Below are 11,825 nucleotides of genomic sequence, written 5' to 3'. Positions count from 1 at the left end.
CTGAAAAATGGATGTGCGTCTTGATCTGAAAGTTATGGTCGCACCCACCGCCTACGACTACCATGATTTCTATTAAAACCCTATTATCACTGCAATAAGCATTAAAAACCTGTTTATACACTACGAAATATATTTGCTTTCACGACAAGAACATATGCTCTTTTTGTTTATATGCGGCATTACTTTCATTGTGGCACCAGCGTACGTATTACACGTCACGCTAGTGAAATGCGTTGCCGCAACGGACCCATTGTGGCAGGTCTATAAGGCGGAGTATAACTTGTCCGATTAACCGTTATAATGTCATAGAGTATAATTTTTTAAATAAATCGGTCTCATAATCGTAAGGGGTATTCGACCATAACTTTACTCCACTTAAAGAGACTAAAACTTAACTGTTCGCCTTGCGCATGCCATTTAACATAATTATCGTGAGTAAGGAAGCTTACGCTCTCTGTCATGTTTTGCCTATCCTAACAAGGCTTTTATGCCTGCATGTATGCTATCAATGTATGCATACGTACATACCATTATGCGCACATTTTCCGAGTAATAAAATGAAAACAGAACATTACACAAACACACACATACTCACAATATTAAAAGTGAATATAAACAATCGAAAAATTTCAAGTTTTCTATTTGAGCCAATTTCAAAATCACAAGCAGTGACGACCACAGACACGACATAGCTAAAAGAGGAAGAGCACGAAAGAGCCAAAACAAAGTTTTTTGACGGAGAAGGAGACGAGGGTATGTAGAACGGCGAATGGCAAAAGCGACTACAGCAGCAACGCATAAATTCTTGTATTCACTTTTCACACGTCGTCCCGCACACTAACGATAACGACGATACGCGCACGGAAAATTCGCGCTGTAAAATCAAGTGGCAATAGGAATAATCAAAGAGTGCTGCTGTGCTGTGATTGCATTGCAAAACAAAAATACAGGAAAAATAATAGCAACAAAAAAATAATAATAATAAAATGAAATAAAAAACAACGAAAAAGAGAAAAAAAATAAGGCAAAGTAAACATATTTTAATTGTTTGTTGTGTAGTGATTTTTATACATAAATGAAAATAGTAAAAAAGTTGAAACGGAAATAGTGAATTTATATACGAATAATTGGTGAGTAATCAGAAAATTGCTTGCGAATAAGGATATGAAATGATACATTTGATAAAAAAAAAACAAAAACAGGAATTACTGAATCACAAATCTATACATAAATATATTTATTACACGCGTAATGCTTTAAAATAAAATGAATTCTATCGATTTTCATGACTAATTTTTGGCTAAAATCCTACTGCCATGGTGTCCCTACACAATTCCTGCCACTGAAAGTTCAACTTTGTTTTGTATTTTGTATCTATCACATAATTGTAACTTTGCGTGTCCGCCTACTCCGCCACCAGAGCAAAACAACACCAGTTAGAGAACCTACGGTAATGTCATCACGCTCACTTTTAAGTGTGCCAGTAGATTGAAAGCCGCAGAAAATAAGAAACAGTATGATAAAAATAATTTTTGATATATCATACTTGCATATGTGTGTATGTAAATATAGAATTGTTGAGATTCTGAAAGAGTCGTATGTGAGGTTTTTCGAATTACTATCTGACTACATGCATATGTAAGTGGAATAAAAAAGGATTTGCGAAAAAAATACGACAAATATGTAGCGAAAAAAATATAATCAATATGCGCATATATGCATACTTGTATGTATGTGTGTGTTTGTATGTATGGAGATAGCATATAATACCTGTATCTATAATCACCACTAAGATTATCAGATAACACTTCAATTGTTGCATAAGGATAATATCACAGCCTAAAATATCGAGATTTTTTTGTTAGCAAACCTATAATTATGAAAGTGAGTGTTGAGTGGATTGTTTTTATGGAAAGAACTTATACTCCCTCACAACTTTTATCCAATGGGTCATATATTTATTTTCACTTTTTGCTCGAAGGGTGTAAGCTCTTTATTACGTGAAAGATGTTAGTTGCAAAATGATGAATATCAAATATTTATTTTATTGACAAATTGACGCCTAAAGGTTCTACTTAAACAGACTTTCCCTACGTATAAAAGGAGATGCCAACGGTTCGCTTTCTCTCAATTTGGCTCCTTGAAAAAAAAGCCGACGAAGTGATTTCAAATAGAATGTTTAAGATTGGAAATGTTGATCGAATCAAAAGCTGAGATTATAAAAGTAATCAGTTATTACACTCAATTAATAGAAATATAATACATATAAGGCACGTCAGAGGATTCGCTTGAGGTGATGACACCGAGGAGAGCAGCTAATTTTGCGATTGTGTGTTTTAATTGTGAAAGTAGTCTGCTTCTTTGTTGCTGCTTTGTTTGTATGTTTACATTTTCATTGAAATTCTGACATTAAAAATCACTTTTACAAAAACAAAATACATGTATGTAAATGTTGTTGTTGCTCAAGTGGCATTACTTTTACTAGATTCGCATTTTGAGGCCTGAGGAGGGGGAGTTTTTTAGTGTTCTCATCCGCTAAACAAATCAAGATAAAAAATAAAAATAATAAATCAAACAAAAACGAAAATTATCAAAAAAATCAAAAATAAATACTAAGTACCGTTTTCTTGTTGTAGCTTAGGCAGGTGGCGGTGTTAATCCGGATTACCAGGGCAGTTAAGGGCACAGATACCTGTAAACGGCCATATTTTCCCTGATTTTCATTAAAATTATTTAAAATGAAGAAGTCAATATATTTCTTTCAAAATTGGCATACAGTTTATTTATACATTAAAATAATATAAACATTTTTTTTTAATTTATTTTTTTATTAAATTTAAAATTTTTTTTATTATTTTAATCATTTAAAATGGCGGATGTACACTCAAATCTTCCAGGAAGATCGTAGCGGGGCTTCTCAATCGGCGGGCATTGTATCATTGGCGCCAGCAACCTGAATACAATAGACCAAACATTTTTTTGTTTATAAATGTCATAATTTCTATGAATTAAACAAAAATAAAAAAAAACGCGTAATAAAATGCTTAAAAAAATGAGTTTTGGAGCGAATTTCCCTACTATTTTTGCTTCGAAAAAATTATTTTTTCGAAAAATTTTCGAAAACTTGAAAATCCACATAGAAAGTAATATCATAAAAAAGGTGTGTACAAAATTTTAGGGAAATCGCTTAATAACTTTTCGAGTTATCGGGTACGCCACTTCGAAAAATATAGTTTTTAGAAAAACGCGTCTAAAGTTTGAATACAACGTAACTATACTCCCAGCGCTCGAACGCAAAGAATAGAGTCGTCACGGTTGACGATCTGTAATATAAAAAATACTTAAATTTATGTTCTAAATTTTTTTTGACATATTCTTAAAGGATTATACATATTAACATTTTATGAAAAAAAAATTTTTTTTTTCGAAATTTTACAGGTATCTGTCCCCTTAATTCTGATTAAAATTGCAGTGTGACAGACAGTTCGCGGATTAGTGAACAACTCATTTGTTTGCTGGATAGTTTTGTTAGTAAAAGATGGACCACAGGTAACAAATACGGGTATTAGCTGTCTTGATACTAAAAAATAGTTATTTAAAAAAAAAAAATTTAAATTGCTATTTCCAAAACTGCTCCGAAGTATCAAAACAATTAACGTAATTTCGAACGTGTTAGTGCAAACTAGCATTGCACCCAGGATTTCTTGTTATTTTCTTTAACAATTTCTTTATTTTTCATTCACAATAGTTATTAACTGTTATACTTCGACAAAGTTGTTATCAAAAATTCCCCAATCCTCTTCACATAAGAGCGACTCTATTTAAGAGTCTCCGAACCAGAGCGCTTAATAAATTTTTCAAAAGTCGTTTAGCCATACTGCATTATTTATAGTGTGCTCCTAGAAACATTAGGAGCTATCAAACTCAAGTCAAGGGTTAGAGGTAGTCAGAATTTTCGAAAAATTGGATTTATTTTTTGCATTTTCTTAAAGTATAATAACATAAAAAATTCGTGCCTGATCAAATGATTTCGATTTTTTTTTGAACAATTATTTGTCGGTTTTTTCTTCTCCAAAATCTGATAAATATTTCCTTAGGCCGCCATATTGTTAATTTTGAAAAACAAAAAAAACAAAAACAGCTTCGATCAGGCACAAGACTATCGATTAATAAAACTGATTTCATAAACTGTTCCGAAGTATCAAAACAATTAACGTAATTTCGAACGTGTTAGTGCAAACTAGCATTGCACCCAGGATTTCTTGTTATTTTCTTTAACAATTTCTTTATTTTTCATTCACAATAGTTATTAACTGTTATACTTCGACAAAGTTGTTATCAAAAATTCCCCAATCCGCTTAAATTATGAGAATTAGGTCTAATTGTCAATCCGCATTAGTTGCATTTAATTTCTGAGATAATTCTGAATTAAGTCACTAATCGCGATTAACGTCACCTTCTGACTAGGCTATTAGGGTGTTAGTGTTGGTGAGCAAAATCAGATTTCGCCAAGTATAGTTTATTTCACTTTAAACCTAAATACATTGATATCCGTATATGTATATACACACACTTAAACATATATAAAAATAGCATACATTATATACTTGATGGGTGTTTGGCCGAGCTCCTCCAATTTTTGTTATGCATCTGAATGTTGTTCCACAAATGGGAGCTTACAATTTTATGCCGCAGATGGTTTTTTATGTGGAAACTTTTTCATGGCGGAAAGAACTTGCCATTAAAATGCCACTGCCATCATTGTTTTTATTTCAACGGTGGGTCTAATAACGCAAAAACCCTTTCGGCTACTCCGGTCGCCGTGAAAATTTTTTACAGTAAACTTGAACTGATTCCGAGGTAATAAAAATGTGTTTATCTGCAAAATAAGAAAGGGAGATGTATTACCAGAAATAATCATAAAAATTAAATTGAAAATTACTCCTTCATTTTATAAACATTTTCATATATCGGATCCGATAAGCAGTCCTAGAAAAGGAACTTAATATTTGTAAAAAAGTTTCTTAAAAATTCCTCAAGGTCGTTGTTTTGGTCTTGAAGCAAGAAATATGAATAGAAAATTGGTACACCAATACAATAAAATGACTTGCACATTTCGCAACTCTAACGCTTAATCGCAAGCATACACACATGATTGGATGAATGTAAGTATGCATTGGTATTTGTGCCATAGCCTACTTACAACTCACCCACTTTTGCTCGCTCTACAGTTTTGCACTACAACAATTTTTGCTGTAATGAAAATTCGGTTAATCCTCCATTGTCATTGATATTGAATTCAGTTATACCGAAGCGTACGAGTATAGATGAAAACTTAGTATTCGTATGCATTGAATTGAAGTAGTGTGTATGTGTACATGAGTACGCGCCATGGGATATGCTACGCTGTTGGCACTCAAAGCTCTATTAAGTGGGACACACCATGTTTGCATTGTCAGTCTCGTTGAGCTCTTTCTTCAACCACCACTTTGCAAGAAACTATGAATGAAGAAAGTTTGTATATTTCCATGTGGTACTTTCAACTGCATATATATACATATGCATGTACATTTTTTCTAGCTTTTTGTGTCTAGCTCACAAGCGCTTACGCATGTGTAGCCTATTAGTACTGTAATAGGCAATATTTATATATTTCATTGCTTTCAATTAAGTGCATGCATACATACATTCATATGTTTATGTTGTAGGCTACAATGGCGCTCGAAATTAATTGTGTAGCCTCAGCAGGATCTCTATAGTTTTGCAATATTGGATATGTTGTTTTTTTTTTCTACGGAAAGCTGCATGCGTTGGGTGTGCTAGTATAAATATGAATAATAAACACACATATGTATGTGTGCATGTGCATATTTTTTTTCACAATATTTTTTAATTAGTGCGTTGTTTTGCCTATTAACGCTGCCATGCATTGATTGGTGATTCCATGCAAAATGTAATGCTTTTAATACTTTTACAATTGCATGCATACATACGTACATATCTATTAACACATACGCTCTAAAGAAAAATATGTACATACATAATATTTTCGAAATGAAAAGGAATACAAATTTTCTTGTTCTTTTATGTTTTGTTCCCTTACTTTCTTTTTTAAATACTTAATACCAAAAAACAATTCGAAATTTACACATTAACAATTATTTGAAATTATCTTCTAAACTTATGTGAGAGAGCAGTTTTGACGATTTAACTAAATAATTTGTATCATATTGAAATATTTTTATGTGATCAAGGAATTCACTTCAAATTGTTTAACCCAGGGATGAGCAACACGTGGCCCGCGGGTCGCTTGCGGCCCTTTAAACATTTTTATGCGACCCGCCAAGCATTTCTAAAATTAAATTTATTTTACCGAATTTCTCCCATCAATATATTGTTATAAAAATAATTATAACAGAATGATAGTACATACTAAGCCGAAACATATTTATGCCATTTGTTCAAACAGGCTGCTGCCAGCCAAATACTGGCAAAAAAAAATGAAATCCTTTACTATCCCGAATTTCGAAACTACGTCTTCCGAATGATAATCACACGCGAACCCATTCGGCTACGACGGGCGCCTACAATACTATTAACGGACCGAAATTTAAATATAAGTACATCATTTTATGTCCCAACCGAAGGAGGAGATTCATTTTTATAATGATTACAATGATTTTTTGGCCATTCAAAAGTTTAAATTTGAATTTTACATGTATTTGGTATAATTTCCCATATTATTTGTCAACACCTGCTTGAGCCTGAACCACCTCCCAAGCATGTCAGGAGCCACCTCCTCAACTACGCGGGCGAGATCCAGGGCAAAACAGACCGACAATTATTGGATCGGACAGTGTACAGACAGAAAATTAAGGCCATTCATCGGGAGACTCTTACCATCTTCTTAAGCTCCCGACCCCCGAAAGCCGTCATCACAGTTCAACCACCACCCATTGCAGACGAAGAGCTCCAACTTCCCCGAGAGCTCCGCGTAACCTTGGCACAATTACGTTCTGGATACTGTAGCAGGTTAAACACCTACCTATCCAGAATCGACCCCGACATACTAAACATACGCCCGGCATGTGAAGGCACCCCGCACGGCATTAACCACCTTTTAACATGCCCCATCAAGCCCACTCACTCAACACCCTTCTCCCTATGAACCCAACCTATCGAAACCGGAAGTTTCCTGGGCCTTCCGTTAGATGAGCTAAACGAAGACGACCGGTGATTACACTACACTGACAGGGCAAAGTTACTGCAACAACAACAACAACGTGGATACACGAGCATACGCTACAGAGATATCACGTTCTTCCTGTTTTGAAAATTACCATTATAGGGGAGACGTGGTTATGGCGACCAATTGACCGATTTCACAAATTTTCAATACCAACCTACAGAGTGATGTGGGGAACATCATTTACGTTCGACACAAATATTAATGTTTAAGCGACTTCCACATAATTTCTTTTCCGCATGTAGATAGGTAGGTGAAATTGTGTAAGTACGAGAGTAACTTGAGATCTTCAACGAACAAATATCTACATCAAACTCGAGCTGTTGATGTAACGAAGAAGGTTGATGGGATTTATGAGGGATGAGGGATTGATGGGATGAGTTTGGAGGACTGTTCTAGGCTGTCGAAGAAAGGAGCACCTAGTGACCTTAATCGTCTGGTTGCCAAACCCCGACATTTACAGAGAAAATGCTCAATTGTCTACTTCTCTTGAAAGGTCACCACAGCCTCTACAATGAGGGTTAAATGGTAAACCTAGCTTTTTCACTTGTGTGCCGATCAACCAATGGATCAACTGGTATACACAGCCACGAATGGCGTGGAGTCCTCAGAACTATTTGCGTCCTGCGTATATTATACTGGGGCCATAGCATTTTTGAAATGAAGAAATCAAGCTCCATCTGATCTTCTTGCGAAATAAGATGTGCAGCTCCCCTTTAAGGGGCTATATACAGTTAGAAGGCCGAAAAAAAGCAGATTTTTTTCTGAAAAAAAACTTTTCAATTTATTGATCTTAAAATTTGTTCACATATAATGTTATCTTTCAACTACATATATTTTAAGACTTAGAATTAGTAAAAATATTTATTTGAAAAGGAGCTACAGCTAATCTTCGGGAGCTCTGCTTAAAAAAGAGGTTTTGCGGCGACCACTATATCTCTGAACTGGATCCTCTAAAATTAAAAAATGAAACAGATTTCGTTAAAGTTATGTTAAATCTAGTAATTTATCGAAGGAATAAGCAAAAAAAAATTTTTCAAAATTTCAGCCTTAAAATGTTTTTAAAAAAAATTTTTTATCGGTGAGAAAAAATCTTCTATTAATTACTAAAAAATATATATAAAATTTGGGACTAATCGGTTTAGCCGTATTCGAGTAATGTTGGTCACCGACTTTGAAAACACCATTTTGAGGAAAACGCGTTTAAAGTTTGAGAAGCACGCCTTTTTAAATTTGCGTGTAACTTCGAAAATATTCACCGGCTGCCGTAGCCGAATGGGTTGGTGCGTGACTACCATTCGGAATTCACAGAGAGAACGTAGGTTCGAATCTCGGTGAAAAACCAAAATTAAGAAAAACATTTTTCTAATAGTGGTCGTCCCTCGGCAGGCAATGGAAAACCTCCGAGTGTATTTCTGTCATGAAAAAGCTTCTCATAAAAAAAATCTGCCGTTCGGAATCGGCTTAAAACTGTAGGACCTTCCAACAACATCACATGGAACAACATCAAGACGCACACCACAAATAGGAGGAGGACCTCGGCCAAACACCCAAAAAGGGTGTACGCGCCAATTATATACATATATTTATATATTCTTAAATACATATGTACATATACATTAAGAAAAAAAATAAAAAAAATCGATTTTTTGAAAATTCTAACTGTATATAACCCCTTAACAACTGTAGGGCCCGTAAGTTTGCAGTACAGTCTCGCCTATAAGTATGCAGCAAGTTGCGCCTTTATTTATCATTTTTTTGCCGAGCTGATCGCTACATCTCTCAAAGGGCTTAGTGGTAAATTTAAAGCTTAAACTGGGTGCATACTATAATCATGCAATGCACAACATGCATCAGCAAGCTCTTCACATAAGAGCGACTCTATTTAAGAGTCTCCGAGCCACAGGGCTTAATAAATTTTTCAAAAGTCGTTTAGCCCTACCGCATTATTTATAGTGTGCTCCTAGAAACATTAGGAGCTATCAAACTCAAGTAAAGGGTTAGAGGTAGTCAGAATTTTCGAAAAATTGGATTTATTTTTTGCATTTTCTTAAAGTATAATAACATAAAAAATTCGTGCCTGATCAAATGAAAACAAAAAAACAAAAACAGCTTCGATCAGGCACAAGACTATCGATTAATAAAACTGATTTCTCTTGTCCGATTGATTTTAGATGCATCTCCAAGGGCTTGTGCTGATCACCGCAAGGGACCTCTGGAGAAACGGACTCCACACAAACAGCGATAACTTTTACAATTATTAATTTTTTTTTTTGAAATTTTGCTAAAGTCAAGTCGAAGCATGATGTATTAACGCTATATTTTTATTTTTGTAAAGCAATTGACTAGAAAAAAAAATTATTGAAAATCCTAATTTTTTCAGGCCTCTGAGGACCCCTAACCCCATAAATGAACCAGTAAACGAGCTCATCCAAAATTTCCTGTAACATTTCCGCTAGCCACACTTCCTAGGGCTAAACAATTATTAAGATCGTATAAAAACCACGCCCTCTTTTTATATGTTAAAACTAAGTTTCAAGCTATGACTCGAGAAAAAATTATATTATTATATTTTTGCGAAACTCACCAAGCATACGTGATATCACTGTTATACAGCAAAAACTCATATTTGGTACAAATCATAATCCAACGCAAGTGAAATATGAAATGAAAAATTGGAAGGGCCACTTTTGGGTAAATGCGTGTATCTCGATAAAGATTTAATAAATTCGAGACTCTGTTTAAAAAATTTCAATTGAACCAGTTGATTCCCAAAAAATATGGTATTTCCTTTATTTGCTGTTATTATTGGAATACATTTTTTTTTGGAAAATTGCCAGACATTCACTTGGCTATGAATAATAGCTCAAAGCATGACTAATAGTAGCTTGAGTTATTTACATATAAATGCAGTGCCGTGAAAATTAATTTTTTTTTGCTCATGAATATGATGATTGAATTTCTATAATATGTAGATGTACATACAGTATTTAACAAATTGGAGAAAATGCGGAGAAATACACTCAAGCATACTCAATCAGGTCGCAGTAAGGGAACAAGTTTTATTCATATTCCTAAAAAAATACGCATATGAGTGTGAGTGGTTTCATCTGCGATACAAAAATGACAGAAAATAAAACAAAGTTCAGAATATTTTGCATATTCCATCGAGCTGGTGCTCAGCAACAGGCATTATGAAAGGTCTCCTGGCAGCAACGTGTGGCAATGGCCCACCCGCTGGCAGTGGCCTAACCGCAAGAATCCACACGCCTACATAGTAACACGTGTATGCGCACACATATGCACATCCCACCAAGTAATTTAATTTACGCTGCTGGTATTAATGATGTCATTTAATTTTGATTTGACTTCGTTAAATATTTACATTTAGGTTTTGAAAATTCAAAATATTTCGAATCTATTAATTGATACACAATTTATCGTATGCAGCGCTAACACTTTCGCAATATATCCAAAAATACATCGCATGCTTGGACCACTCGCCGTTTGATGCAGGCACTGCATTCCAACACAAAGTTTATACACAAATACTCAAATGTAGATATATCGCTATAAATGTGCGATATAAAGCGTTTGCGTAGTGGTTGTGGACACTTGCTAGAGCGGCTGTAGCATGCTTCGGCTCACCTTCCAAACAAGCGAGGCACGGAAATGCTCACTTACATACTTACATACATACATACACTACAATAACACTATGTATGTATGTATGTATATCATTTTTTTTATTTGTAAGCTAAGCCCTGCAGGAAAACGTGGACTCTAATATTTAAACAAATTTTGTTCGAGTGTGTCATATGCGAACTAGGCTGTTAGAGACTAGTTTCTCACTAATTCAAAAGTGGTCACACAGAACTAAACTGCAATATTTTTTATGCTTATCTACTATGATTTTCGTATATAAATGATAGTAGAACCATAGAAAAACGAGTTTATTGTTTATACAAGGTGGCACAAATTTAATCTTATAATAATAATACATATTAATATTGGGTACGGGAATAAGTTTCCGTCCTTTCTTTGACTAAGTTACGAATTATTTAAATAATTAAAAATTAAATCATATTATTTGAAGTATGTGCCATTAGAAGCTACAACTTTACTGCATTTTTCAGGCAGCCTACGGATTCCGCTGGCGAAACAATCGAGTTATTTTGACTTGATCCATTCATGGAGCCAGTTTGCGATCAGAACAGATGGTAGTCCGAACGTGCAATGTCTGGGGAATACGGCGGGTCGGACAAGATTGCCCAATTCAGTCTTTCTAAATATTTTTGTGGACCGATTTAGCAACGTGTGGCCTGGCGTTGTCATGCAGCAAAATCAGTTTGTCATGTCTACCGTCCCATTCCGGCCGCTTTTCTTTGAGAGCTCAATTCAAACGCATTAGCTGCAGTCGGTAACGATCGCCTGTGATGGTTTCGGATGGTTTAAGGAGTTCATAAAAGATGACATCCTTCTGATCACACAACATAAGTTTTGAAAAACATAAGCATGAATATTCTTTTTCGCTGTCAATGGCCCTGGTTCACCGGGCAGGCTCCAACATTTTCGACGC

The 11,825-nt window shown here is 34.8% G+C and overlaps 1 protein-coding gene across 2 annotated transcripts in view; it reads left to right on the top strand.

Annotated features, from left to right (window-relative positions):
• The first annotated feature begins 586 nt into the window (after positions 1–586).
• LOC129241835 (uncharacterized) overlaps positions 587–11,825 on the top strand; it is a 59,051-nt gene continuing 47,812 nt past the window's right edge. The window contains exon 1 of one of the 2 annotated variants that reach the window (XM_054878358.1): positions 587–753. The gene's annotated coding sequence lies outside the window, so the exon portion shown is untranslated. Of the gene's footprint in view, positions 1,131–11,825 lie in introns of both variants that reach the window. The other variant, XM_054878357.1, reaches the window with a different exon arrangement.

This window comes from Anastrepha obliqua, chromosome 3 (genome assembly GCF_027943255.1).
Source record: "Anastrepha obliqua isolate idAnaObli1 chromosome 3, idAnaObli1_1.0, whole genome shotgun sequence".
NCBI lineage: Eukaryota > Metazoa > Arthropoda > Insecta > Diptera > Tephritidae > Anastrepha > Anastrepha obliqua.
Note: the sequence above shows the minus strand (reverse complement) of the source record. Positions and strands in the feature narration are given on the sequence as shown.